Raw genomic sequence first — 23,025 nt, 5'->3', positions numbered from 1 at the left:
CTGGTAAGGAAGAAAACAGGCACATGGAGATTCTGTGTGGATTATCGGAGGTTGAACCGAGTGACGAAGCGGGATGCTTTTCCATTGCCTCGAGTCGAGGATTCCCTCACAAGTCTCACACAGGCGGCCTGGTATTCCACACTAGACTTGGCGGGCGGATACTGGCAGGTACAGGTGGACGAGCGAGACCGGGAGAAGACGGCCTTCACGACTCCCTTTGGGTTATATGAGTGGGACCGGATGCCGTTCGGCCTCTGCAACGCCCCCGCCACGTTCCAACGGCTAATGCAGCGCTGTCTAGGGGGCCAGCTAATGGATACGGCTCTTGTGTACCTGGACGACGTGATTATCTACTCCCCTGACTTTGAGTCTCACCTTCAGCACCTTGAGCAGGTGTTCCGCTCCCTCGAGAAGTATGGGCTGAAGCTCCAACCAGATAAATGTCAGCTTTTCCGGAAGGAGGTAAAGTTCCTGGGCCATATCGTGAGCGCTGCAGGAATCGCTGTGGACCCAGAGAAGGTGTCGGCTGTACAGGGGTGGACTGCCCCGAAGACCAACAGGAGGAAGAAAGAGTTATTGCCTATGCGAGCCACCTATAAAGGTGACCGTGGTGACTGATAACAATCCACTGGTACACCTGCAAACCGCCAAGCTGGGGGCGGTGGAACAGAGGTGGGTGGCACAATTGGCCAACTTTGAGTACCAGCTTCAGTACCGGCCAGGAAGGGAACATACCAACGCTGACGTGCTGTCTAGGTGGCCCGAAGGAGGACCGGAGGGTCCGGGACCCATGCTTGAGGTGGACCGCGACGAGGGAATGATGGTGGGCATTGTGGAGGCACCGGGACCACCGTCGGAGGAACCGCCCGCAAGTTGGGGATGAGACCCACAGCGCTGGAGGATGTTGCAGGGCGAGGATGAGGACCTGTCACTGGTCCGGGTCTGGCTGGAACAGGACAAGTGGCCGGAGGGTGCGGGACGCCGGGCTCAAACCCGAATCGTGAGGGGCCTGTTGGGCCAGAAGGAGAGGCTCCACCTGAAGGAGGGGGTGATTTGTCGGTCCCTCCAGGACTCACGCTCGGTTGACCCGGTCTGTCAAGTGGTGGTCCCCGAGGGAAGATGTCACGCTCTGCTGGAGGCTTATCACACCAAGCTTGGTCATCAAGGGCCGGAGAGGACGACGGCACTCTTGCGACGCCACTTTTACTGGCCTGGGATGGAGGGGACCACGAGGACTTACCTGCAGGGCTGCCCGCGCTGCACCTTGTTCAAAGCCAGGAAAGAGACACGAGCTCCATTGGTCCCAATTCGAGCCAAAGCACCGATGTATATCCTCGCTATGGACTATCTGACGCTGGGTCGGCCGGTCGATCGCATTCAAAACCTCCTAGTGGTCACTGACATGTTCACTAAATATGCCTGGGCCATCCCAACTCTGGACCAAACCGCCATTACCACCGCTAATGCCCTGTGGAGGCACGTCATCCAGCCCTTTGGGTGTCCCGAAGTGTTCCATTCGGATCAAGGGCCAAATTTTGAATCCAGGGTAGTACATGAGTTGTGCCAACTGTACGGATGTAAGAAGACCCATACGACGCCCTATCATCCTCAGGGGAACGGAGGGTGCGAGAGGTTTAACCAGACGCTGCTCGGTCTCTTGGGGACCTTGGAAACCGACCAACAGGGGCATTGGGCTGACAACCTCCCGGCGATGGTCCAGGCGTATAACAACAGCATACACAGCACGACCGGGTATTCACCGACCTACATGATGTTCGGAAGGCATGTGAGACTACCAGTTGACCTACTGCTGGGGACTGCGGCGCTAAAGAGGGAGGCGGTGTAACGGAGTGGGTGGCCAGACACCATCAACGCCTTCAACTGGCCTACGAACGGGCCTCGGACCGAATTAAGCAAGCCGCAGCCAAGAACAAAAGGTTGTATGACCATACGGCTCGAAGTGCACCGCTACTGCCTGGCGAAAGAGTTCTGGTGTGAGATAACCGGCGACAAGGAAAGGGGAAACTCAGTAATCGGTGGGAGCCCCAGCCGTATGTGGTCCAACGACAGACGCATCTCGATCAGCCGGTGTATGCCATCCGTCCCGAAGGGAGAGAAGGTCCAGAGCGGGTGCTCCACCGAAACCTGATGCGCCCTTGTCCAAATTACCCCAAACCAGTTGTAGAGAGACCTCCGACTGAACCAGCGTGGATGCCTCCCGTGGTGGGATGGGCTGTGGCCCCTCGGAGGTTGGATATAGGGCCAAGGCCAGAGGAACCTAACTCTCCACCAAGGCCAGAGGAACCTAACTCCCCACCAAGGCCAGAGGGACCTAACTCCCCGCCTAGGCGATCCCAACGGGAGAACCGGGGGCAACCCCCAGCCAGGTATGGAGACTGGGTGTCCGGATCCCGTTCTAGGGACTAGAACGGTTTGGCAGGGGGGTATGTCACGGGGTGACAAAAACCAGAACGGGACCAAGATCCTGGTGAATGCAGTTTATTTTGGATTTTCCAGTGAACATCCGTTCCTATGCACTGCGAATCTGTTGCCATGGCAGCGAGGCCAATTGCCTGAGTGACAGCAGGTGTGGGGCAATCACAGGGAACGCTGCGAGAGGGACACATATTGAGATGGGGCTTTAAAAACAGAGAGAAAACAGACTGTGAGGGTGGTTCTCCTCCCGTGTGATACTGTGCTCGTTGGCGGGTTGTTCTTTTTATTGAGGCTGGGCTGTGGAACGGGTGAAGATCGAAGCTGAGTAGTAGGAAGAAAAGGGTGAAGGATTTGTCAGCGAAAACCTAAGGAATATCGTCAGCAGTGGGAAGGACGCAAAGTGATGAGTATTGGATCCGTTGTTTATTTGCACTAACACTGAAGTGGTGTTGAGAGTTTGGAAAGTGAGTGGCACGAGTGAACTAGTACACCGAGTGAATTGTTGATCTGTCTCCAACATCTGTCCTCTCCTTGCCGAATGTGATAATCGCTGCACCGTTCTTCTGCTTTTCCTGGAGCGAAGTCAAGCCCTGGCCAAAGACGAGATCCGATCTGGTGGGAGAAAGACCGGTGGGTGAGTGCTGGCCCGAATGCACGGTGTGCGAGTGGAATTGCAGTGCCTGAAGTGACGATTCACACGGTTTGTGCTGTGAAGTGAAATTATTGTGTGGAGAAGTAATAGAAGTCTGCCGTGCACTCTCCTCCTACAGTCTTCCACCCGCTCTCTCTAAAGAAGGGTTTTGATAAAGCAAGCGCCCAACTTCCTGCGTTGAAGACCCGGCTCCGTTAATGCTGAGTGCTTCATATATCGTTGAACTGTTAGAACCGTGCTGTGTTTGTTCCAGTGCCCAGCGAAGCGGAGCGTTGCGCTCAAAGTGTCCTCCCCGCCTGGTGGTCTCCACCCGCCTCTTTGAAGCCTCTGTCCTGTCCAGAAAAGGAGAAGGTAATTCGGCTGAATGTTCCATAAACTGTTGAATAGTTAAAGTCTTGCTGTATTATTCCAGCGCCCAGCCAAGTGGAGCGTTGCGCTCCAAGTGTCCTCCCCGCCTGGTGGTCTCCACCCGCCTCTTTGAAGCCTCTGTCCTGTCCAGAAAAAGAGAAGGTAATTCAGCTGAATGTTCCATAAACTGTTGAATAGTTAAAGTCTTGCTGTATTATTCCCGCGCCCAGCCAAGTGGAGCGTTGCGCTCCAAGTGTCCTCCCCGCCTGGTGGTCTCCATACGCCTCCTTGAAGCCTTTGCCCTGTTCAGAAGAAGAGAAGGTATTTTAGTTGAAAGTTACATACACTGTTGAACAGCCAAATCTTACTGTATCGTTCCAGTGCACAGCCAAAGTGGAGCGTTCCGCTCCAAGTGTCCTCCCCGTCTGGTGGTCTCCACACGTCCTCCATTTGAAGTATCGGCCCTAATCGGAAAGAGAGAAGGTATCTCAGCTGAATGTTTCATACTGTTGAACAGTTAAACCTTGCTGTATCGTTCCAGTGTACAGCCAAAGTGGAGCGTTCCGCTCAAGTGTCCTCCCCATCTGGTGGTCTCCACCCGTCCTCCATTTGAAGTATCGGCCCTAATCGGAAAGAGAGAAGGTATCTCAGCTGAATGTTTCATACTGTTGAACAGTTAAACCTTGCTGTATCGTTCCAGTGACTCGCTTGCCCCCACATCTGAGTACCTACCTCCAGAGTAACACCAGTGACTCGCTTCGCTCCCGCCTCTGCATAACTACCTGGTTTCAGTCTGAATGGGGTTCGTATGACCACGACCCCCTCTTGAGTCTCGTAGAGGAGTACTTACCCAGTGACCTACCTGGACGGCGCGAGGATTCCCTCTGATTCCCCTTCAACGAGCCTCCGGCCCGCCACGATCATTCCTCCCCTCCTGTCCCAGGAGGTCCAGAGACTAGTGAACTGCCCTGGCGGCAAGAAGAAGATTTTAATTAGGACTTATCCAATTTACCATTTTTAACATAATAAAGAAACTGTTATTATTTTTATTCTCTTGTCTGTCTGGTCCTTGACACATTCCTCGAGGTGGTTCCCGGTTTTCAGGGGTGGGTGCAGTCTGGCTTGGCCCGCCCCGACCTGTGACATATAACTTGCATGATTGTGTTGTATTGTTATGATTATTACAGTTTTGGGGTGTAATAATCAGGGGCTGGAGTGTAGGTGCCAGGTTTGGGTTGATGTCTTTTATTTAGAATTTTTTTGTTTCAGTTTACGTCACTTGGTACAGGTGCATATTACCTGTTAGTTTGCGTGTGGTTAGCATGTAGGAAGGGGGTGAGTAGCTGGGACACTCACTTTCTGTTGACCGTATTTTTATTTTATTTCATTGCTTTTTTTGCTTACTTTACCGTCATCATTCATTATGTGTCTGTTCGTTTCAATGTTACAATAAATCACCTGGACTGTGCAGTGGAAACGCGTCATCTTTTACTCCCTCTACGTTACTGGCTGCCGCTATAATAGTCCTTAGAATTCAAGTTTTATCATGACTGGTAAAACCTGAAACATCAGTATTTTTTACTTTCTTTAGACAATATACAATATCACTCAATATTACTATAAAATACTTTGGTAATGCCATAAATTAATCTGACCTGTCGCAACACGTCGAGGTCACTTTCGTGATTTGGGAAAAACCTGTAAAAGTCCTTTGCAAAACTCAAGTGAAAGCCTTTTACGGGCTTTTCCCAAATCACGGAAGTGACCTTGAAGTCCGGGTTAGCGGTAGCATAAGCCATCAGGCAAGTGTTATTTAAATAAACTCCTGATGTACTTAAAAACTTTCCAATGTTTTTATGAGTACAGAACCTATTTGTACTACTGTGGATGTTTATTACTATTCCGGGCATTATTAGTTGGGTTATTTTCCAGATACAACCTTCGGATCCACTAAGCCATTCGGCTGATATCTCTAAATAAGCTCTCACTTTAATAATGTTCGACCAAGGGAAAAAAACTTCTAAGGCTCGAGGTCATGGTGCAAAGGACCCTAGGTTGAAATTAGTCCGAACCATCCCTTTTGGTCTTCAATCCTGCTCCTGGAGGGCCACCGTCCTGCAGAGTTTAGTTCCATCCTGCTTCTGCACACATGCCTTTGTATTTTTAAGCGATCCTGAAGAGATTGATGAACTGATTCAGGTGTGTTTGATTAGGGTTGGAACTAAACTCTGCAGGACAGTGGCCCTCCAGGAGCAGGATTGAAGACCAGTGCTTTAAACGATAAGATGTTTCCTCACAAAAGCTGTTTATTCAGTGTAGTAAAGCCTCTTGTCCATTGACATCCATTCATAAAAAACTGCCTTTGGTCTCCTTTCCTGCGTACCAGCGTTAGCATTAGCCTTTACGCTTTTTTGGCTAAAGGTTGCAGGCTTGTCATCTAGTGGCTTGGTTATGCGCTTACCAGAGTCAAAAACTGCCTTGCTTTATTCAATTCAATACAATTCAAATTTATTTGTATAGCGCTTTTCACAATACATATTGTTTCAAAGCAGCTTTACAGAAAATGCATTTCAGAAATGTACATACAAAAATACAGTTAGTTAATCATAAATTTAGGGCATAACATATCGCCGGCGTTGGGTCGTCTCTTCACAGGCGTCGAGTCGTCTCTTCACAGGCGTTGGGGCATCTGAAGTCTCCATGAGAGGCTGGATACAAAACTGGAGCTGACGAACTCTATTTGAGTTATATCGGGACAGGCGTCCCAAGAAAACAACAAAAAAGGCAGATGGGAAATAATTAGCGTAGCTGCTGTTCATAATATGAATGCATTTGATCTGATTTAACTGTAGTATAAAAGGTATGAGATGCATCAGGAATATCAGGAAGGCTATTCCAGAGTTTAGGAGCTAGATGTGAAAACACCCTCCCTCCTTTAGTGGACTTAGTTATCCTAGGTACGACCAGAAGCCTCGAATTTAGCGATCTTAAAGAGCGCGATGGATTATATGGCGATAGAAGATCCCTTAAATACACAGGAGCTAAACCATTTAGGGCTTTATAGGTCAGTAGCAATACTTTGTAATTGATACGGAACTTAATAGGTAACCAGTGTAGAGATGATAAAATTGGTGTTATATGATCATATTTTCTTGATTTAGTAAGAACTCTAGCAGAGTTCTAGCATAAAACTGTAGCTTGTTTACTTAGGATGCAGGACAACCAGCTAATAGACCATTACAGTAATCTAGTCTCGAGGTCATGAATGCATGAACTAACTTTTCTGCATCAGAAACAGATAGCATGTTACGTAGCTTAGCAATGTTTCTAAGGTGGAAAAAGGCTGTTCTTGTGACATATGAAATATGATTTTCAAAAGACAGGTTGCGGTCTAGTATAACACCCAGATCTTTTACTGTAGAGGATAAAGTAACAGGACATCCTACTATGTTAAAGTTGTATTGTGAGAGGTTTTGTGGGCAGTTTTTTGGACCAATCAGTAATACCTCCGTTTTATCTGAATTTAATAGAAGAAAATTACACGTCATCCAATATTTTATATCTTTAACACACTCTGTCATTTTAGATAATTTAGTGTTATCATCTGGTCGTGATGAAATATATAATTGAGTGTCATCAGCATAACAGTGGAAACTAATTCCATGTTTTCTTATAATATTACTTTAGTAGGAAATACTTCTTAGCAAACTTTTATTCATAATGGTGTTGACTTGTATTGTTCCCGGGTGCAAGAATTTAAAAAGTGAACATTTAGTGCGATACTTTCCAGTGAAGGATCCAGAGCGTTGTAGGCAGCGTCTAAAGGCTGTAAAGAATCATAAATATGAAAAGAACACTGCAACAGAAAAAAAGCACATTTGGATTCAACATTTCAAACTGTATGACAACGACCATAGTTTTTTAGGCCAAATGGAGGGGAAAAACTGAAAGAAATTCCTGTTTTGTCAGTTCCGGCCAACCCCCGAAAGCAAGACGGCGTCATGTAGGCCTACATGTAAGAAAGCTGTTGCAATAGTGTCCCATTTTTAACAATGGATAATCAATGCAGTTTAAAGAGAAAACAAAGTACTATTGTTACGGAACAGGGACCCGGAGACAGAAGAGCAGGTGAAGGTGTTTATTTTAACAGCAGTGGGTAGACAAAATAGGTGAATGGCAAACACAAGGCAGAGGATGAACACAGGATACAGACGCTGGTGAGGATCGCTGGAGAAGAACATTGTGGATGATTACTGGAGGTAACAGGGAAGAAGACACAGGAGATAACGGTCCTACAGGTTCCACACACATGGGTAAAACGAGACTGGACAATGAGGGAACACAAGGTGAGTGGCTTTATGGTGAAGATAACGAGGGAGATTGCTGGCAGGTGATTGTGAAGGAGATGCAGTTGTGGGCCAAGGAGGATACTGGGAAGTGAAGTGAGGAGGTGGTGACCTAGTTGATGACTATGACAACAACTATACAATTTTCAGTGATAAGGATGGAACCTTTTGGTTACACTTAATTTTGATAGTCCACTTTATACATTCTACTAACTATAAGTAACTTTTCAACTACATGTCAAGTAACTCTCATTAGAGTATTAGTAGAGTGTAGTAGACTTTCAGTAGACTGTTAGGTTAGGGTTAGGTGTTAGGGTTCGGGTTAGGAGAATAAGTTGACTTGTACTGTAGTTGCCAAGTTACTTATAGTCAGTAGAATGTCAGTTGGGGGACCAACAAAATAAAGTGTTAGTAGATTGTTTAACCGTTTACTAATATTCTAATGACAGTTAGTTGACATGTAACTGCAATGTTACTTATAGTTAGTAGTTATGTAAAGTGGACTATTGAAATAAAGTGTTACCAAACTTTTCAACAGGATATTTTTGTGATAGTTTGCATACATTTAGGATAATTTCTGTCTTGTAAGTTTGAATATAGATCAATATCTGTTATGTGATCAGGGCAGAACTAAATTTTTATGATCCTTGTTTTTTTATGATAAACATCTTGCAGGTTTTGTGAGGCGGTGTGCAAACATGCACTAAACTGTATATACACTTTGATCTCTTTTTTTTATTGTTTAGCAGAGTCAGGCTACCTTTATCTCTACCGTGATATGACCATGTGCATAAATGGCCTATTTTCCTCTAAATCACATGGCCATAATAAGGGTGTTGCCCGCAGTATAAAAACACCTGTTGATCTATTTGTCTTCAAGTGTTTCAAGTCAGTTGAAGAAGCAACATTAAAACAGTATGAAGATCCATTTTAAAAAGGAATTGTTGTCTGATTATTGTCAAGATCTCTCCATATTTATAAGATTAATGAAATACACTACACTTTATACACAATGATATATGAGGACATAACATCTTATGAATATGTTATCTTTGTGCTCTTCAGTCTCTAGTGATCATATGTAGTGATGTATTGATGACTTGTGAAATCTTAAATATAAATCTCTGTAAGATCATGAGAGTAAGACAAGATGCATGCTAACAATAGGTTCATCATTTGTGACATAAAATGAGTTTAGTGGTCTTTACTTAACTGAACTAACCAAGCAAACCATCCCACATGTACTGCATTAACCTGATCAACTGTTTAACATTACAGGAAAAACATGGCGAGTTTAGACAAAGGTTTGTGCAAAATTAACGAACTCATCGAGAAAAGCACCATAATTGAAGAAAGAAATCCTGCTCGATACCGTCTAAAACTGATTACACATGATTTGGATCCATCTAAACCAGGGGTTTTCAAATTGGGTGAATGTGAGCCTCCGCTTACAGTAGGTAAGGACAACTGAGCACCCCCTTCCCCAAAACCCTGTCCGCCTGCCCTAACCCACACCCAGCAAACACATTTACGTTGTGGCAACGTCTCTGGCACGTTGCATTTCTGCCATGGCAACGTCGCTGTCTATGTGCTCGCAACATTGTAACAACGTAGAATTGTAAGACGCGACAGGGCTGTAGCTGTTACTCGACATTCAGCAACAGAGAGACGACGTTCTGACAATTTTTTTTAATATGCTGCTAATAATTTGCCTATAGATATCCCCCATTTAGCATTTTGTTAGATAATTATATACTTTTTAAATATTGTTTATCCTTATTATTATTTAATGGGCTATCAGTAAATTAGCCTACAGTAATTATAATCAACACCTGCAAGTGTACACTTTGAAGAGTAAAAATTACAGAAGGTTTCGTTAATTCAACTTTATTAAAACTGCATATGGTAATCAAATTGCACTTCCAAAAGTCATACATTTGTGAAAAAAAAAAAAAAAAAAAATACATGAATATACAAATTTATTTTAAGTATAATAAATAAAACATAAAAAGCAAAGGCAGATCAGAACATTTAATGAACAAAACCGGGGAAACATCCACAGATCCAGAGGAGCAAAGAAACGAATGAGACTAAATAGCGGACAAATCAAATGAAAAACTAAACAGTGCGAGCAAGGCTACATTAGTCACATTAGAAATTTAAGTTGTAGGTTGTTTGATAGCTGAGGTATTCTAAATTACACGCAATACTCACGTATCCTTACTCGATGATGAATGAGAACACAATGAGCCCAACAGGTGATTGGAATTTAAAAGGCTGATTTTCGCACTTCAGGGCAGTGACGAGTGACCAGTGACGAGTAGATTTAGTCCAGTGGTTGTCCAGACACCATAGACATAACCTTACGCAATGGCCCTGAACGGTGGTGAAATGTCAACATTGTGACAACGCTGTAACAACCTTCACAACGTAGTTAAAGCAACCTTTTGGCCATGTTGTTAAAACGTTGTTAGAAGGTCGGGTACGTTGTGCCAACGTTCTGTCTTTGCTGTGCACACCCCTCTGCAGTAAATGCCATATTGCAACCCAGTCTCACGGCAGTTCGTGATATGGTCACGTAATTTAATCTATTGATTCGTGGCACGGGCACGTTTATTTCGTTATTTTCGTAATTCCAGCACGTTTTTTAAACTAATGTGTTTCAATGGGAAGCATCTTTCGTGATCAAAGCACGATTCTATCTCCCTATCGGGCTGCAGTAGAGAAGCTGTTTAATCAACATTTATTCACGAGATCTTATCATGGTTTATGTATTTATTTTAATTATATTATTTCGTTCTTATTGCCAGGGAAGCTGGATTGCTTTGCTGTTTATTGATATTTAAAAAAAATATTTTATTAGTAGGAATTCGCGCTGAAGAAGTCTCATTCCGAACACCTCGCGATATTTGGCATCAGTTCACGTGTGCCAGATGTTGGTAAGTAGTCGTAAATACGCTGTCCTAATAATGTTTGATATAATGTATTTTCTGTGTGTCGAAATTAATCAGATTAGCTCAAGTTCAGTCACTGCATTATATCTGTCATCTCAACGGAGGCTTTGCGTTTCATTGCTTTCTATGAAAATGGTTTCTATGGTGATTAAACACTGTCTGTCACGTGATGTGCTATACAGTAGGCCTAGAGTAGACCTTCAATCAGTTAATCATATTCATATCAGGTTTTTAAGTTGTACAATTAGTTCCAAAGTTGTATGTGTAGTAGAAGCACAGTAAAAACAACACCATGCTTTTACCACAGTAACATTAGTTTTACTGTGATAAGTGTAGTAAAAAGACAGTAATCACACAACTTACCATGCTTTTACCACACTATTGGTAGTTTTAATGTGGTACTTATTGTAAATGCACAGTGACCACAACACTAACCATGCTTTTACCTCAGTAACCTTAGTTTTACTGTGATGGGTAGTAAAGGACAGCAATCACAAAACTTACCATGCTTTTACCTCAGTATTGGTAGTTTTAAAGTGATAATTGTTGTAAATTATGCATATTAACCACAACACCTACCATGCTTTTAATGCTTAATATTGTAACATCCAATATTTGTAAGGAAAATCAGTACTTTTCCCTTTAAATAATCCTATATATTATACATAATGATATTTAATTTTCTCTGTTTTCAGCTGAAAAGACCAAAAGGGCCTTTCGGACTCAGTCAGCCCATTATTGTTTGAGGACAAGTAAACGGAGGAGACGGACCGCTGCAAAGACAAATATTCGCAATGGTACGTATGTGTTGGTTTTAACCCTAAATCAAACATTTTATCAAGCATTTGTTGTTTCTTAAACCTGTTCTTACAAAACCCAAAGCCCAATCAGTATGAACAGTCTCAAAGTCTTAATAATTCACAAGATTTAACAAGTTGTCAAATTCGTACGATACTAGTACATATTTGTATACTCGTACATAATCCTGCAGCTTTTACTCCTAGTGCTGTCATTGGCTACTGCCTCAATTCCTGTACATATTTATCGCGACATTTGTAAATCAGTTGCGCCCCTTCTTGGAAAGTAGTCTGATGTCCCACACACTGTCAGAAAGTTTATATTAATTGCATTGTATTCATTAAAATGATTACAAATTGGTCCCTGTCTGTTCATGTTCCAATGTCCAATGATACATGATGTCTCTCCACACCTCATAACCTACCTCTGTTTGCAAGAGTGGAAAAGCTAATCTGACTTGTCACATGACATCAGATACTCGATTATTTTGTCGTAATCAGATCAGTTACACTGCTGATAACTGTCCCGTTTGCATGTAAATCATGTTATTTTTAAACGAGTTCATATGATTATTGCTTGCTATTAAAGACATACTTTTATTCATAGAAATGCCAACATATCAGTGAACGTATAACATAAAAATGCTTTTAACATTTAATTATGCAACACTCTTTACAGAAATAAATCCTACAGTTGTATAACTGACTGCTTGCATGTAATGTAATAAAATGACCTTACTTTCTGTATTGCAGGATTACTTTAGATCTCTACAACATCAAACTCAACAGCTCTTTTAAGAGCCAACCCTCACAAGAGCTGCTAGTGATTCGCAGCGGATCTTGCCGTGATCAGCCCTTCCCAGGTAAAGTTTCTAGAATATTTCAATCAGTATTTACTCATCAAATGCTCTCTCCTGAATCGTAAGGTAAATTATAACTGTCTTAATTTATGTTTCAAGAACAATAGTAATTGCACATAGAGTAAGTAGAGACTTTCTTGTTTTACAGCAGAGAAGGAAGACCAGTCCTTATATCAACACAAGCTAATCGAATAAGTCCTTTGTTTCGGGTGAGGAAGGAACATCTGCTGCCCAAAGAAGACAGAAAGGTGCGCGAGTCCATTGGTATGTCTTGTATTGAAACAATGCTGTAATATGTAGTACATAATTTGATTTTGACAATTTTACATTGTACAGGTTATCACTTGGTTTTTGACCAAGTGAAGCTCTTGAAACTAGTGACAGAAGAGTTTGTTGTCTTGAAAAAAATCAAGCATCACTTGCAAAGGCAAAAGAGACCATGCCTTTCTTAAAGATCTTTTAAAATAGGTTGCTGTTGATATGGGTAAAAAATGTTTTGTTCAGTACTTAGCTTATATTATTTGCTGAAATATTATATATATATATATATAATATATATATATAAAATACTTCAATGTGTATATTATATAATGTACTGACTGCTGCTTTGTAAATTTAAATCAGGAACGGCCAACTCTGGCCCTTTAGCGTTCTCCTTTTTGAGGTTGAGAGTTTTCCTCCAACCCTAATCGAGCACATATGAAAATCTTCAGCTTTACTTACAATAGGCAGGAGGGTTTGAGGTTGGAGCCAAATCTGCAGGACAGTGGACGCTAAGGGCCAGAGTAGCCCATCACTGCTTAATATATCGCAGAACATAGGCCCCGTTTACACGAAGTGAAGACACAGATATTTCCCTGCGGTTTGGCCTCTCATTTACACGAAAACCGAGTTTTTATCACAGAAAACGATTATTTCTAAGAACTCGGGCCAAAGTGGAGATTTTGGAAAACTTTGTTTGCACGTTTGCATGTAAACTGACGTCACAGTATGTGACTATTTTCGGGATTCTGATTGGCTAACGTGGGCTTGAGCTTCTCGTTACACTGCCACCTACAGGTTTGGCATGCTCTGGACGGCATATACACGGGTTCGTGTGCACGATGTTATTTTTTAAAACGAAGAGGGGTGAAATGTCCGTTTATGAAAATAGCCTTCCACGTGTAAACATAGCCATAAAGCTGACATGACTGTCCATTAAACAACTTAATTTGTATTGTTTGTGTTTTTTGCTTTACTTTCAGACCAGGACTGGAGAACGCCTGACAATGGGATGTTGAGACTTCTTCCTCTGGTTGAGAAAAAGCTACACCACATCAGTGATCACATCTTCTGTTCTTCTGTTGTACTGTAGGGTACACCTGAACAAACTGTTTAGACGAGGAAGAAGAACATCAACATGATAGAGACATAATAATAATAATAATAAATTTTATTTATAATGCACTTTTCATTTGCGAACAAATCCCAAAGTGCTACATCAAACATATTTCAGAAGTAAAAACAGGGGCAAGGATAAGAAAACATTAAATATAAAACAGTTCAGTTTCACATTAATTGTAGCTATTTTTAAATAAAAAAGTTTTTAAGTCTTTTTTAAAGTGGTCAACTGCCTGTGGAACCCTCAGGTGGTCTGGCAATGAGTTCCACAGTCTCGGGGCAACAGAGGAGAAAGCACGGTCTCCCATGGTCCGGAGCTTGGTTCTGGGAGGACGGAGACGATTGCCATTTTGTGAACGGAGGTTTCTGGTTGATGTTTGCTGGGTGAGAAGTTCCTTGAGGTAGGGTGGAGCATTTCCATGGATGCATTGGTGGGTGAGGAGAGTGATTTTGTATTGGATCCTGGCGGAGATGGGGAGCCAGTGAAGTGCTTGAAGGATGGGGGTTATGTGTTCGTATTTACGCACTCTCATTAGGATCCTAGCAGCACTGTTCTGTATGTGTTGGAGTTTCTGCAGACTCTTGCTAGAGATCCCATACAGAAGTGCGTTACAATAGTCCAGCCTGGAGGAGACAAAGGCATGGACAAGTTTTGTGGCGTCAGAAAGGGTGAGTGTGGGACGGAGTTTGGCAATATTCCTAAGGTGGAAAAAGGATGATTTGCACAGATGTTTGACATGGTTGTCAAATGTGAGGTGAGAGTCAAGTTTTACACCGAGGTTGGTTACTGTAGATGAGAGAGGGATGACTTTTCCAGAAAAAGTGATAGAGGTTATTAGGGACGACTGAACCTGCTGAGGGGTGCCGACAAGAATTGCCTCAGTTTTGGAATAATTTAACTGAAGGAAGTTCTGACTCATCCAGGCCTTTATCTCCTCCAGGCAGGAGGTCAGTAGTGGTGGTGTGGAAGATGTGGAAGATGATGAAGGCAGAGCAGCCGGGAGGTGGGGGGTTGGGTTTATTTTGAGGTAAAGTTGTGTATCATCAGCGTAGCAATGGAAGGAGATACCATGCTGGCTAATGATGCGGCCAAGGGGGAGCATATAGAGAATAAAGAGAATTGGACCAAGTACTGACCCTTGAGGAACACCACATGTGACAGCATGTGGGTGAGATTTAGCTGCACCCAAACTGACGTACTCGGTCCTTCCAGATAAGTAGGATGTGAACCAGTCCAAAGCAGAATTTGATAGTCCTATATCACTATGGAGGCGGTCGAGAAGAATGTTGTGGTCGACAGTGTCAAAAGCTGCTGTGAGGTCAAGGAGGATAAGAATTGAGGGGGAGCCAGCATCGGCTGCCATCAGAAGGTCATTCGTGACTCTGACCAGAGCTGTTTCTGTGCTGTGGGCGGACCGGAAGCCTGACTGAAACTTATCATACATGTTGTGACGTTGAAGATGGTCCTGGAGCTGAGCAGCAACTGCTTTTTCCAATACTTTGGAAAGGAATGGAAGTTTGGATATGGGCCTGAAGTTGGCAAGGTTTTCCGGGTCCAAACTGGGTTTTTTAAGAAGTGGGGTGATAGCCGCAATTTTGAGGGGGGAAGGAACATGGCCAGACTGGAGGGAGTGGTTTATTGTTTTTGTGATGAGGGGACTTATGGCAGAGAGATTTGATTTTATCAGGATAGTGGGAAAGGGGTCCAGGGCACAGGAAGATGATTTCATTTTTTTAATGATTCCCTCAATTTCAAGTTGAGAAACTTCAGAGAAGCAATGAAGAGAGTGGAAGAAACCAGACTGTGAACTGACAGAATGGGCAGGTAGTGCAGAGGAACCGGAGAGATGCGATCGGATGGAGTCAATTTTTGTTCTGAAGAAAGTGATAAAGTTATTGCAGCGTTCCTCTGTGTTTTCTGTGTGAGTTTTAGTCTGAGGTTTAAGGAGATGGTTTATTGTAGAGAAGAGCTGCTTGGAGTTTCCAGGACTGTTGTTGATGATGTCCGAAAAGTACTGTGACCGTGCATCTTGAAGTGACTTGGAGTAGGCTTGTTGGTGATCTCTATAGGCTAATCTATGTACAGTTAATGCAGATGTTTTGAAACGACGCTCAAGGATACGGCCAAGTGCCTTCATTTTCCGCAGCTCCAAGGTGTACCATGGGGCTGAGCGTACGAAGGATACTGTTTTGGTCTTGATGGGGGCATGAAGATCCAGAAGTCTGCAAAGTGAATTATTGTAAAACGCGACTGATTCACTGGCTGATGAAAGATTTGCAGAGGAGAGATGGTAGAGATCCAGGGTCAAGGTGTCTGGGTCAATGTTTTTAATGTTACGAAAGCAGATTTGGCGTTTAGGCTTGGAGTGAGGAGGCAAAAATGGCATTTCCACCGAAATTAACTTATGGTCAGATAAGCCAAGATCATGCACTTGCAGGTTATTAATGGAAGCAGAATCAGTGATGACCAGATCAAGAGTATGCCCTCTGGTGTGTGTTGGGACATCAACATGCTGTGTAAGATTCAAGCAGTCTAGTAATTGTAAAAATTCAGCAGCTGAGCGACAAGAGGGGGTGTCAACGTGAATATTCATATCTCCAAGTATTAAAAGGTTTGTAGATGTGGAACCAATTGTTGTGATTAGATCGTGCATCTCCTCGACAAAGGCTGAGTTTGGTTTGGGTGGGCGGTAGATAAGTAATATTGTCATCGGAAAAGGAGGTTTGCATTTGAAAGCTAAGCATTCAAATGAAGAAAATTCAGGTAATGACAGAGCGGACAGTTTGAATTTAGTTTGGTGTATTATCACAAGACCACCACCACGTCCAGTGCTACGAGCTTTCTGCAGGTAGGTGTAAGCAGAGGGACAGGCTTCGTTTATGGCATAATAAGCCTCTGGCTTATGCCAAGTTTCAGTGAGGCACATGAAGTCCGTCCGATTTTCCAAGATGTGATCGTGTATAAAGCTTGCTTTTCCTGTCAAGGATTGTGTATTTAAAAGCTCTATTTTAATGTGTGAAGAGTTTGCGATTTTCTGCACGGGTCTGAGCAGGCTGTGATCCGCTCCTGGTTTTCTGACCCACTCAGTGTGCCTCGCAGTGTTTCCAAGGGCACTAGACCAGGCAGTTACAGCGCTCTGATGACGTAACTGTAGTGCGACGTTTCGCTCAGCCGACCAGAAAGATGCAATAGAAGACCCGGTGTAAACAAACTTTCTGCGGGAACCTCTGTGGATGTAACGTGGCCTGCGCAGGAGTCCAGACTGTTTGATGGCTGAGATGCATACTGGAGTGGAGTAGTTGTTATATTTCAGCAGTTGTAGATCGGAGTATATCAACATGATGCCAATCGCGTTGAATGTTCGTCTGATGATTGCCGTTTGCACGAGTTAGCGGCGCAGAGATGGAAACTGGGCAGGTGATCCGAGGCAAAACAATGCCAATCCTCACCGAAACAGCTGAAGGACTGTCTGGGACAAAGCCACTAACAGTGGGAGCTAGAAAGCGCCGGGATTTTCCGGGTCGGTGCCTCTTTTGCGAGAGGACGATTTGCTGAAGCCAATGTGAGCGAAGAAAGTAGCAGGTAAGCTACACAGTCATACAAATCCAGTGGACAACCGAGCGTGCAGGTCCAAAAAAAAATGGGAAAATGCTTCACCCAGCGATAGTTACAAAGACATGTAAAACAGAACTAAAAAAGTTAAAAAACATAAAATCTAGGGTTAAAAATCTAATATCTAAAATCAGTCAAAGTCAGGAGCAGAAGCGGCGAACAGTCAGCGCCTGCGTCCTCTGCATCCTCCAGACTGACGATGACATGTACAGGGAAGAGCAAGAAACCAGTTTAGCTGTGATAATGAATCATTATTTTCCAACACAATATCAAATCTGTTTTCTGTATCATAGGTGACTGAATATGATTCTCTGGCACTCATTTTGTGGCTCAGCAGCTGTGAATGGATTAATATGATGTTAATGTATTTTTGAAAACACATTTTTATTTATCTTGAATCTCATTGTCTTTATGCTACTTTATCAACTTTATGCTGTGTCCTCCAATAAAGTATTGTGTAATAAAGTATGGTGAATATTGTGTATTGAAAGTGGTGTTTGGTACAGTAAAAAAAAAATATATATTTGAGAAATGTTAATTTCTTATTTCTTTAGTTTAGTTTAAAACAACTACAATTTTAAATTTTAATTTTAAAACAACTACATGTAATTAATTACCATGATTCTTTTTCTTAGGACATACACATTTAGATCTGGTTAGTGATATTTGGGACAACAATGCAACAAAAGTTGCACATACTTGCATGTATAAGCAGTTTGCAGTGAAATAAAGGGAAGCTATGTGAATAACAAGAGGCTGCAGTGGCTATCTTGCTATAAACACTTCAAGCATAATTGAAGATGATCCATGTTGATCATTGTAGTACATCTACTAGCCTACTGCATTTAAAATGAAAGCATAGACATTACTGATGTCAGGCATATAAGCAGCAACCAGAGGGGGTGAAAAGGAAATGTTGGCAATGTTTTTTTGTTGTTTTACTGAATGGTGCATTATTCCTGTGTAATAGTAATAGTGTGTGTAGATTGTACTGCACTTCCACCCCCAAGGGCCCAGCAACGGCCCCCAGAAGAGCAAAAAACTTCACATTTCAAATGGCTGTAACTCACAGTCCGGTTAGTGTATCAAAGAGAAAATCAGCAGGACAACTGCTTATGCTATGTTTACCAAATACTGTTGTGCACAGTTTTCTGACTTATACAGAAAGCTGGCATAAAGGTTATTTTTAAAGTACTCACAGTAAATTATCAAATTTCAGCCTGTCCCTCATATATGTCATAAACGTTTGCACAATGAACAAATTTAGATATCCAGTTGTCCATTAAAGTTATTCTTTATTTAACATTTATTGTTTCATTACTAAACGTTTTAAACTACATTACCCAGATATCTTTGTCATTCTATCAATGGAACAGGAAACATTGTCCTGTAGTTCATTGAAATGAGCAGACATGCTTAGGGTTAGGGTAGGGATCTCAGTAAAGGAGCAATTTCTCACAACATAGAGACACTTTATAGTTAACTTTATGTATAACTAACGCAATAATAACACCAAAACATGCTTTGTAACATGAAGCGCCGTTTTATATGGGTTAAACGATAGTCCAATCACAGCGAGCTCTGCGATAAAGTCACAGCCAATAACAACCCAGCTGAACAGATGCGTCACACTTACTTGCCCATTTATGGTAAATGATGACAGATCTCTTCTGGTTCCGGCTGTAGGGATAGATACCTTAAATATTTAATATTTGGGCTGTAATGTATTCATTCTAATTAAATTATAAAATCACATTTAAAAACAAGACTCCTCTGTGTGGTTACCATCCAAAAACGAGATCACATGATCAATGACACAAATGTTTATATTTGATTAGACTGATTCAAAATTACATTTGAAAGATAAACTTTTTTCTAAGCAATGGCCTACAGCAGGGGTAGTTTTGCAGTATTTTAATTAAAGATAATTACATATACTAAAGTGCTTCTAACATTTACAGCGTATGTATAGTATATCAAAGGTATATCAATTATATTCAAATAAATGTAACAAAATCACAATGAATGCACACAATTTTGAAAGCATATTCCAATATTTAATGTCAAACTGTTTAAAAGACAAATTTAGTGCCAAACCTACTGCACAACAGTATAAAAATCAGTTAATTATATATAAAAAAAATATCCAGATACAGGGGCAATCTATTATAGTGACACATACAGTAACGTTAAAAAAATCGCTATGATGAAGTTACATTTTTACAAACCAAGAGATGAGATTCAACTTTGTTATGTGAAAATATATTTGTTTCTTCGCTTTAAAGAACAAATAGGCAAAAATGTAAGCACAACATTTTACATTCTCAACTTTAATTCTATATCCCTGTGATTATTGGTCACTTTTATTGTAACTAAATGAAAGGCAACTTAAAATAGTTAATGATTATAAACGTCAGTAAGAAAATGCTTCAATAAAATACATTCACGGGTATATTACATTTACATTAACCAGGTAGTGATATAATGATACCATAGATGTAGTTATGGTGGACATTTACTATAGTGACCACTGTAATAAAATGTTTAATGAAGCTAAATGTAAGACATGAAGTCCATCTAAATGTAAAGGTAACAAACTCAGAATAATGTCCAGTATGTCAAGTGTGTCATTTCTGTAATATTCTTTCAGCACCAATAAGATTTCCATAAATATTGATTGTTTTCTCTATCTTCAATTGTTCGGACAAACACCTGCTATATACACTTGCAGAAATATACATGTGTCTATTGCATCATGAAGTCACTGCATGACTAGAACTAATGGATGGCAATGAATATGTCCTTTTGGAAAACACCTGATGCACACTGATGCTTCTTTGATGAAGGGATTAGGCAGACATCAAGTACAGTTTATGAAGCTGAAAAGAGAAAACAAAATGCTTTAACAATATGGAAAAAAGATAAATCACTATTTTCAATATTGGTTCTGCATATATCAAAGAGATCCTGAGGAGGAGTGGGACTTCACATGAAGACTTTCAGAAACTGTGACAGAGCAAAGGGTGCACCTCGCTGGACACATCCGACGCATGCCCAAACAACACCACCCAAAGACAGTGATGAAGTGGACACCAACAGGAGGATGCAGGAGACAGGGAAGACCAAGGAAGACATGGAGACAGATGTTTCACGAAGACCTGAAGAATGTCAGTGTCCCATGGGAAGATGCGGAGAACTTGGCCACGGATCGAATACGTTGGAGGACACTTGTTGCCCAATGTGCCCAGCACAGGACTTGATGATGATGTTGGGAGTTTATCCATAACTGTGGGATATATTTCTGTAAAGAGTGTTGCATAATTAAATGTTAAAAGCATTTTTATGTTATACGTTCACTGATATGTTGGCATTTCTATGAATAAAAGTATGTCTTTAATAGCAAGCAATAATCATATGAACTCGTTTAAAAATAACATGATTTACATGCAAACGGGACAGTTATCAGCAGTGTAACTGATCTGATTACGACAAAATAATCGAGTATCTGATGTCATGTGACAAGTCAGATTAGCTTTTCCACTCTTGCAAACAGAGGTAGGTTATGAGGTGTGGAGAGACATCATGTATCATTGGACATTGGAACATGAACAGACAGGGACCAATTTGTAATCATTTTAATGAATACAATGCAATTAATATAAACTTTCTGACAGTGTGTGGGACATCAGACTACTTTCCAAGAAGGGGCGCAACTGATTTACAAATGTCGCGATAAATATGTACAGGAATTGAGGCAGTAGCCAATGACAGCACTAGGAGTAAAAGCTGCAGGATTATGTACGAGTATACAAATATGTACTAGTATCGTACGAATTTGACAACTTGTTAAATCTTGTGAATTATTAAGACTTTGAGACTGTTCATACTGATTGGACTTTGGGTTTTGTAAGAACAGGTTTAAGAAACAACAAATGCTTGATAAAATGTTTGATTTAGGGTTAAAACCAACACATACGTACCATTGCAAATATTTGTCTTTGTCCGAAAGGCCCTTTTGGTCTTTTCAGCTGAAAACAGAGAAAATTAAATATCATTATGTATAATATATAGGATTATTTAAAGGGAAAAGTACTGATTTTCCTTACAAATATTGGATGTTACAATATTAAGCATTAAAAGCATGGTAGGTGTTGTGGTTAATATGCATAATTTACAACAATTATCACTTTAAAACTACCAATACTGAGGTAAAAGCATGGTAAGTTTTGTGATTGCTGTCCTTTACTACCCATCGCAGTAAAACTAAGGTTACTGAGGTAAAAGCATGGTTAGTGTTGTGGTCACTGTGCATTTACAATAAGTACCACATTAAAACTACCAATAGTGTGGTAAAAGCATGGTAAGTTGTGTGATTACTGTCTTTTTACTACACTTATCACAGTAAAACTATGTTACTGTGGTAAAAGCATGGTGTTGTTTTTACTGTGCTTCTACTACACATACAACTTTGGAACTAATTGTACAACTTAAAAACCTGATATGAATATGATTAACTGATTGAAGGTCTACTCTAGGCCTACTGTATAGCACATCACGTGACAGACAGTGTTTAATCACCATAGAAACCATTTTCATAGAAAGCAATGAAACGCAAAGCCTCCGTGGAGATGACAGATATAATGCAGTGACTGAACTTGAGCTAATCTGATTAATTTCGACACACAGAAAATACATTATATCAAACATTATTAGGACAGCGTATTTACGACTACTTACCAACATCTGGCACACGTGAACTGATGCCAAATATCGCGAGGTGTTCTGAATGAGACTTCTTCAGCGCGATTTCCTACTAATAAAATATTTTTTTAAAATATCAATAAACAGCAAAGCAATCCAGCTTCCCTGGCAATAAGAACGAAATAATATAATTAAAATAAATACATAAACCATGATAAGATCTCGTGAATAAATGTTGATTAAACAGCTTCTCTTCTGCAGCCCGATAGGGAGATAGAATCGTGCTTTGATCACGAAAGATGCTTCCCATTGAAACACATTAGTTTAAAAAACGTGCTGGAATTACGAAAATAACGAAATAAACGTGCCCGTGCCACGAATCAATAGATTAAATTACGTGACCATATCACGAACTGCCGTGAGACTGGGTTGCATATTTTGTGTGTTCCAGGCAATGATGAGTTTCAATAACAACTGATAAAATGTATAAATCGTATTATACATAAAATGTATAGATCAATCTTTTTTAATTGTATTTGAAGAAATTTTATTTTTTACAACTTTTTTTTAAAAGTGCAGTCATAAACGATTCTTTGCAACAGCAAATAAATACCAAATTCATGCAGGCCTAATTGAGGCTACTGAAAAAATCACTAAACATGAGTAGCCTATGCCTATAACCACAAGTCAACAAAACATGCTTAAAAGGATTAGTTCACTTCAAAATGAAAATTCTGTCATCATATTCTCACCCTCAAGTTGTTTCAAACCTGTATGAATTTCTTTCTTCTGCTGAACACAAAAGAAGATATTTAGAAGAATGTCAGTAACCAAACAGTTAACTGGTCCCATTGACTTCCATATGGAAGATATTTTGATATTTTGTTTGCATTGTTGCAATGATTCCATATGGAAGTCAATTTTGTCAATTTTTGTTT

At 41.2% G+C, this 23,025-nt stretch overlaps 2 long non-coding RNA genes across 5 annotated transcripts; one reads left to right on the top strand and one right to left on the bottom strand.

Moving 5' to 3' along the window:
• The first annotated feature begins 10,331 nt into the window (after nucleotides 1-10,331).
• Nucleotides 10,332-13,781, top strand: LOC306992881. 4 transcript variants are annotated; one of them, XR_013796352.1, is made up of 5 exons: nucleotides 10,332-10,721; nucleotides 11,432-11,533; nucleotides 12,287-12,396; nucleotides 12,545-12,641; nucleotides 13,638-13,781. It is a non-coding gene; the product is annotated as an uncharacterized lncRNA (long non-coding RNA). The 4 variants fall into 4 exon arrangements; XR_013796353.1 differs by having other exon boundaries at nucleotides 12,545-12,657; XR_013796354.1 differs by having other exon boundaries at nucleotides 12,542-12,641.
• Nucleotides 13,782-16,932: 3,151 nt separating this feature from the next.
• LOC306992731 lies at nucleotides 16,933-22,514 on the bottom strand. The gene is made up of 3 exons (XR_013796329.1): nucleotides 22,124-22,514; nucleotides 21,367-21,414; nucleotides 16,933-20,687 (listed from the first exon to the last, which is right to left on the bottom strand). It is a non-coding gene; the product is annotated as an uncharacterized lncRNA (long non-coding RNA).
• Between the last annotated feature and the right edge of the window lie 511 nt (nucleotides 22,515-23,025).

Source organism: Phoxinus phoxinus (genome assembly GCF_949152265.1).
Source record: "Phoxinus phoxinus genome assembly, chromosome: 24".
NCBI lineage: Eukaryota > Metazoa > Chordata > Actinopteri > Cypriniformes > Leuciscidae > Phoxinus > Phoxinus phoxinus.
The sequence above is the reverse complement of the archived record's forward strand: the minus strand, read 5'-3'. Positions and strand labels throughout refer to the sequence as shown.